Raw genomic sequence first — 7,051 nt, 5'->3', positions numbered from 1 at the left:
TATAATCAATAAACATAATTCATTTACTTATATTGAGCCAGTGTTGCAGAGTTCCAGGGGTATCTTTCTCACCACAAGATCCACTTAGATCTTTTCTCCTTTATGCTACTTGTTCCTAAGCTTAATGAGAATGCTTTCAATATATCAAATTAAGGGGGCGCCTGGGTGGCTCAGTCGGTTAAGCCGCCGACTTCGGCTCAGGTCATGATTTCGCAGTCCTTGAGTTCGAGCCCCGCGTCGGGCTCTGTGCTGAGAGCTCAGAGCCTGGAGCCTGTTTCAGATTCTGTGTCTCCCTCTCTCTGACCCTCCCCGTTCATGCTCTGTCTCTCTCTGTCCCAAAAATAAATAAACGTTAAAAAAAAAAAAAAAGATTCTCTTAGTTGTCCCTTTTAAAAATAAATAAATAAATAATAAATAAATAAACGTTAAAAAAAATTTAAAAAAAAAAGAATAACGTTAGCTGTTGGATTTGGAAGCTAACCTTTATCTGGTTAGAATGGTCTCTTTTATTCCTTTATTAAGAAGTTTTTTCAAAAAATCATAACTGTGTTGAATTTTATTAAGCATGTTTTGTTTTTAATAGTAAACTAATCCTGGATTTGTAAGATATAACCATCCTGGTAATGATGTATTATTTCCTTTACATACTGTCATATTCCATTTTCTTTTTTTTTTTTCTTTGTTTTTAAAGTTTGTATTTATTTATTTGAGAGAGACCTACACCACACATCAGAAAGTGCCCTCATTCAGAAAGGGAAGGCAAACATTAAAGTCACCTTACATGTTTCCCTTATTTTAAGGATCATTTCCCTGTGCTACCATCTACTGTCTGAAAACAGTTGCTTCACATATTTTGCTACTTTTAAAGTTATTGGTGACACAAGGTAAAGTCCAATACCAGTTACTCCATCATGTCTAGAAGTAGCAATCTCCATCATTTTTTAATATGCAATATTTTTATCCTTCAGTTTAAAGATCTTCAAATTTCCATTATTTTATCATTGATTCATTAATACATTTCTTAGTATCTAAACATAAGAACTTTAATATTTAAAAAAAATTTTTTTAACATTTATTTATTTTTGAGACAGAGAGAGACAGAGCATGAGCAGGGGAGGGGCAGAGAGAGAGGGAAACACAGAATCTGAAGCAGGCTCCAGGCTCTGAGCTGTCAGCACAGAGTCCCACATGGGGCTTGAACTCACAGACCGCGAGACCATGACCTGAGCCGAAGTCGGATGCTCAACCGACTGAGCCACCCTGGCGCCCCAGAACTTTAATATTTTTTTAATGTTTATTTTTGAGAGAGAGAGAGAGTGCGGGGGATGGGTAGAGAGAGGGGAGAATAGAGGATCCAAAGTGGGCTCCACGCTGACAGCAGAGAGCCAGATGCAGGGCTTGAATTCACCAACTGCGAGATCATGACCTGAGCCAAAGTTGGACACTTAACTGACTGAGCTACCCAGGCGCCCCAAAATATACGAACTTTTATAATTATTTTTTTCAGTACAGATTTTTCATTTTATCCCACTGTGATCAAAGAATGCAATATGTATGACACCAGTCCTTTGAAATTTGTTCAGACTTCCTTTATAGCCCAATATATGGTTACAAATATTATCAAAAGTATTCCACTTGAAAGAACATGTATTCTGCAGTTTTTCTGTGGAGCGTTCTGTATATGTCCATTGAATCAAGTATATTAATTTGTTTCGTTCAAGTTTTCAACAATCTTGTTAACTTTGCTTTTTTGTGTGCTTGATGTAACACTGAGAAATAGCTGTTGAAATCTCTCATTATAATTGTGGAATTTGTCTCTAACTCCCTGTTGTTCCTGGTGATTTGATCCTTTTATCATCTCTAGTGATCCTCTTTAATTGCTTTTTGCTTTAAAATCTCACATTTTCTGATATTAATAGATTTATACTAGCTTTATTTCACTCAGTATTTACCTAATGTATATTTTCTACTACTTTATTTTCAATCTTTCTATATTCTTATTTTTTAGCTGTATCTTTTGTGAAGACTGAAAAACATCTGTAGACATTCATCAAAACATCTGTTTCATTACTATGAAACAGGTGTTCCTCGGCAATATTTGGCAATAATGGCTTGTGATTAAAAATGCTTCTTCCTTCATGATAGTTTTGTTGTTGTTGTTGTTAAGTTTTGGAAATGGTACAATACAGGGAAGATTAGTAGCTGGAGGGAAGGAAGTTATTGAATTATTATAACCCAATGGAGAAAAAAAATATGTAAGAAATAAAGAAAATTCAAGCTGCGGGAATGATCTTCAGACGACATCAGATCCTACGTGAGAGATGTTAGGATAAAGGAAAAGAAGAAGTTATGGTTTTATAATCTATAAGAAAGAGGAGAAAAAGAAAAAGAAAAAAAAGAAAGAAAGAAAGAAAGAAGAGGCTTTAAATCATGTAATTTAAAGCTGGAACCAGTATAAAACCCAAGACCTGGCCTAAAAGGATCTGAAATGCCCAAGAAAAGGACTGAAAAGGACCACTGAAAGGATATAAATATCATCCATAATTTAAAAAGACTTAAGGATCAAGTTATGAGTATGATTTTGATGAGAACCTGTATTTGCATATCTATGTATAATCTCTATCCTGAGATTTTTGTATTCTAAAGGGCTTATTGTGTATGCTATGTACTGGTCAACTATGATTCATGATTCTCCTTCCCAAACCTTCTCTTCCTCCAGTATTCCTTATTTAAATAAATGACATCCACCCATTTCCTTAAGCCAGAAATCTGGAAGTCATCCTTGATTCATCTTTCCCTCGCAATCAAATCCTATTGATTTTGTCTTTTAAATATCTTTTGAATCAGTCCACTTTTTCCTCTTCCTCTTTGCCAACTCCCTAATTCATTTCCTCCGATTGTCTTCTGTTTACCCACATGTATTATTTGTGGGCCATCCTCCCCTCCATTCTTCACATAGTGCCTAGAATGATCTTTTAAAAATGCAAGTGATTATGTTACTTCCCTGTTTAAACATATAAAACAGAAAACAAAATCCTCAATGGCTTCCCATTACTCTCAGAATAAAGACCAAACAATAAAGACTCCAAGATCTGGATTTTGTCTCTCTACGTTGTAGCATGTTGGCTTTCCTTTCAGTACCTCAAAATCTATCAGTGCTATTCCTTCTGCCTAAATCACTTTCCCCTATACTCTTTACTTAGCCAACTCCTCCTCAGTTTTCTTGTTTTAGCTTTGATGTCTCTAAAACCCAATCTGATCTAAAATAGGTTACCTAATCCCCTGCTGAAAACTCCCATAGCACCCCGTACTACTTTTGCATAAACTCAGTGCATTTGTAACTACTTATAGTGATGGTCTCCCTTCCTCTATTATCAGTTCCATGAGAATTGGAACTGTTTTATCCTTCTTTGTATCTCCAGTCCCTAGCTGACACACGGTAAGATCTTAATATTTGGTAAATGACCAACTCACTAAAAGAATGAATGAATAAATGATGATTGAGCACAGAATACGTGCTAGGTAGGACAGAGCAGTGTAAAGTACCTCTAGTAATTAGGTAGAAATATAAGGAAATTCTCCCTTCAGAGGAGGATTAGCAATTAACATGGGCACATTGTTTCAAGGGCACCATGAATGGTTGTATTATTATTCTTTATTTTTCCCTTTGCTCAAGTTTCTGCCGAGAAGAACGAGACTCATGAAATGGTATACTCAAAACATACCAATAAAATGGTGAAGGAGGGTAATCTGTGTCTCTATTTTTTCAGATGAGGGAATTGAGGTTCAGACATCAAAATTATTGGTTTATGGTCTAAAAGTAGTTTGGTAACCTGTGAATTATGATGATGCCATGGTTTCTGTGTTTGACAATGAGAAATGGCCACTTTTCGGAAACTGTTTTAATGATTAGATAAGGCCTATGATTAGACAGTCTGATACCGAAAAAATAATCATTCTGAATCTTAAAAATATTTCTAATTTAATGTCAGCATAATGTAGTAATCCTTCCTTCCTAAGGTAATGATATTCTCAAAACAGAGATTCTGCCTCATATAAAATAGATAACTAGAGTGAACTAAATTATGAAAACAAAACTTTTTATGCATATTTCCAAGTTATCTCTGTCATGGAAGTACAATTTGTAATCTCTTTTCCCTGGCCACAGCTTTTCCAACATAGCTTCCCAACAGTGTCATGCATTTTCTTCTAAACATTATGTTCTAACTGTGTGACTAACACTGACAAATTGGTCTGTAACAAACGTCTTCCTCGACCAGCCTGTCACCACTTCCCCTAAATACAGGGTGGTTCTAAATGAGTGATCCTTCAGATACACTCCTCATTGGTATCTGGGCGTTACCTCACAATCTGGCCAAATAACTTTTATAAAGTTCAGTAAACTCTTTGGGCTGAACAAGGCTGATTTCATTTTTTGCTTCAACCATAATCATCTAATTGTTCAGACTCTCGGTCATCTTAAGGAAAAAGTGACAGAAGTTACTCAAAATGTTTGTGCAATGTAGCCTAGTTGTATGGCAACAGAAAGCAAATCACTGAAAAAACAAATTTTTTAGTGAAAGAATCATGCTAAGTATGTGACTAAGAAATGTCTCTATTCAAACTGTATTTCACATCCAGCCAATTACTTGAAAAAATACTTAAAGTATTTTATTTTTTAATGTCTATTTATTTTTGAGAGAGAGAGACAGAGCATGAGCAGGGAAGGGGCAGAGAGAGAGAGAGACACACACACACACACAGAATCTGAAGCAGGCTCCAGGCTCTGAGCTGTCAGCACAGAGCCTGATGCGGGCTCAAACCCATGAACTGTGAGATCATGACCTGAGCTAAAGTTGGAAGCTTAACCAGCTGAGCCACCCAGGTGCCCCAATACTCAAAGTATTTTTAAACCGGTTCTCTAATAATCCAAACTTTTAAATTGCTTGTGGATATATTTTGTGTGGCTTATTTATTAACTTTTCTCATTCTCGACACAGCAAAATGCTTTGAGAGTTATTAACAATTGAGATATTTTTAAAAAGTCATCACTAAGTTTTACTGTAACTTTTATAGGGAATTTACTATACGTCTAATCACTTTAAAGGGAATGATAGGAGGGATAAAAAGATACAATTAAAAGTTTAACAAGTAATTGGAAACATAAGACTAACACACAACACAATTATGCAGTGAGAAACAGCAATAATCAAGTGCTGGATTGTATGGCAGTTAGTGAGGCTACATAGAAACAAGTTAAAGCTTTGTTTCTAAGGAGGTAAACTGGTAAACCTTTATTTTTTTTTAAGAAATTGACAATATTTATTATATTTTTTATCTGACTTTTCCAAAATGTGGCTATAAAATCTGATTATCAGCTTTATAATGAGCTTTACTTTTCATTTTTAATTATTTTCATAATTTTAAACATATACAAAATTTTAAACATATACAAAAATAGGAAAATGCATCTTCATGTTCACATCACCAAGCCACATGTATAGTTTTATTTTCTTAGGATGTTCTCTCCATAAAGATATTCACAAGATATTTCTCACACCTTTCAGAATTTAACTCAAATCACCTCACAAAGACCTTCAGTGACCACTCTAATTAAAACTGTACCACCCAAACTCCCTCTGCCTCTTCCCTTTCTTTTTTCTTGCCGTAACATTTATCACCTTCTAACATATTATACTTAAAAAATATTTTATTTCTTATCTGTTTGCAATCCAATAAATTTCATGAAGACAGGGTTTATTAAATGTCTTCTTCATTCCCATTACCCAGAACAAGGCCTACTACAAAGAAGTGCTCAATAAATAGTCAACGAATTAATACATATTGACATGGGGAGATGTTCATGATATATATTAAAAAAAAAAAAACATAAAAAGAACTGGGGAATCTACACCTTCCCAGCCAGTGGTAGCAACTGCAGAACTGCAGTAGACCATCTGTCTAGACAAGACAGTTGAGGAGAAGGGAGCAATTGGAAGGGGGGCGGGGGGGCTAGCTTGGCGTGCACTCCAGACCTCAGGAACGTTATTGTGCATTGAACGGCTGATTTTGGAAGACTATTGACCAGAAGAAAAGTTGTTTGGTTTTCACAAGCCAAAGATGTACCAAAGTATAGACGGCTGCTGTATTTGCAGAGCTAAGTCCTCCAGTTCTCGATTCACTGACAGTAAATGCTATGAAAAGGACTTCCAGAGCTGTTTTGGGTTGCATGAGACTTGTTCAGGAGACATCTGTAATGCCTGTGTCCTGCTTGTGAAAAGATGGAAGAAATTGCCAGCAGGATTTAAAAAAATAAAAATAAAAACTGGAATCATGTGGTAGATGCAAGGGCAGGATCCAGTCTGAAGACAACATTGAAACCAAAGAAAGTGAAAACTCTATCTGGAAACTGGATAAAAAGCAACCAGATCAGTAAACTACAGAAGGAATTTAAATGTCACAATTCTGATGCTCACAGTACCACCTCAAGTGCCTTTCCAGCTCAGTCTCCTTGTTACAGTAACAAGTCAGATGGTGGCTCAGATACAGAGATGGCTTCTGGCTCTAACAGAACACCAGTTTTTTTCCTTTTTAGGTCTCACATACTGGAAAAGACAGAAAATACGTTGCAGGATTATCTATAAAGGCCATTTTGGAGAAGTTCTCATTGACACACATCTAGTCAAGCCTTGCTGCAGCAATAAGAAAGCAGCTGCTGAGAAGCCAGAGGAGCAGGGGCCAGAGCCTCTGCCCATCTCCACTCAGGAGTGGTGACTGAGATTTAGGTAGAAGGGGAACAAAAAAACGATTTAAATTTTGGAAAGAAAACAAAGCAACAAAACCCTCCTATTTTTAACTTGGATACCTGCTATTCTGCCAAAAGACACTTTCTAGAATAGTTTTGAATGGGTTGTTATTTCTCCTCCAGTTCCACAAACTCTGAAGCCAGTGTCTAGCTTACTAAAAGAAAAAAAGTATACATAATATTTAAGATGCTGAGTATTTCACAGGAAAGCTGATGCTGCTGTAAAGTGCTCTTTAAGTCTTTTTT

General features: G+C 36.0%; 1 pseudogene; it reads left to right on the top strand.

The window, feature by feature from the left end:
• Positions 1–2,286: 2,286 nt before the first annotated feature.
• LOC125168123 (SIN3-HDAC complex-associated factor-like) lies at positions 2,287–7,051 on the top strand (annotated as a pseudogene).

Source organism: Prionailurus viverrinus, chromosome B3, assembly GCF_022837055.1.
Source record: "Prionailurus viverrinus isolate Anna chromosome B3, UM_Priviv_1.0, whole genome shotgun sequence".
NCBI classification, from domain to species: domain Eukaryota; kingdom Metazoa; phylum Chordata; class Mammalia; order Carnivora; family Felidae; genus Prionailurus; species Prionailurus viverrinus.
The sequence above is the reverse complement of the archived record's forward strand: the minus strand, read 5'-3'. Positions and strand labels throughout refer to the sequence as shown.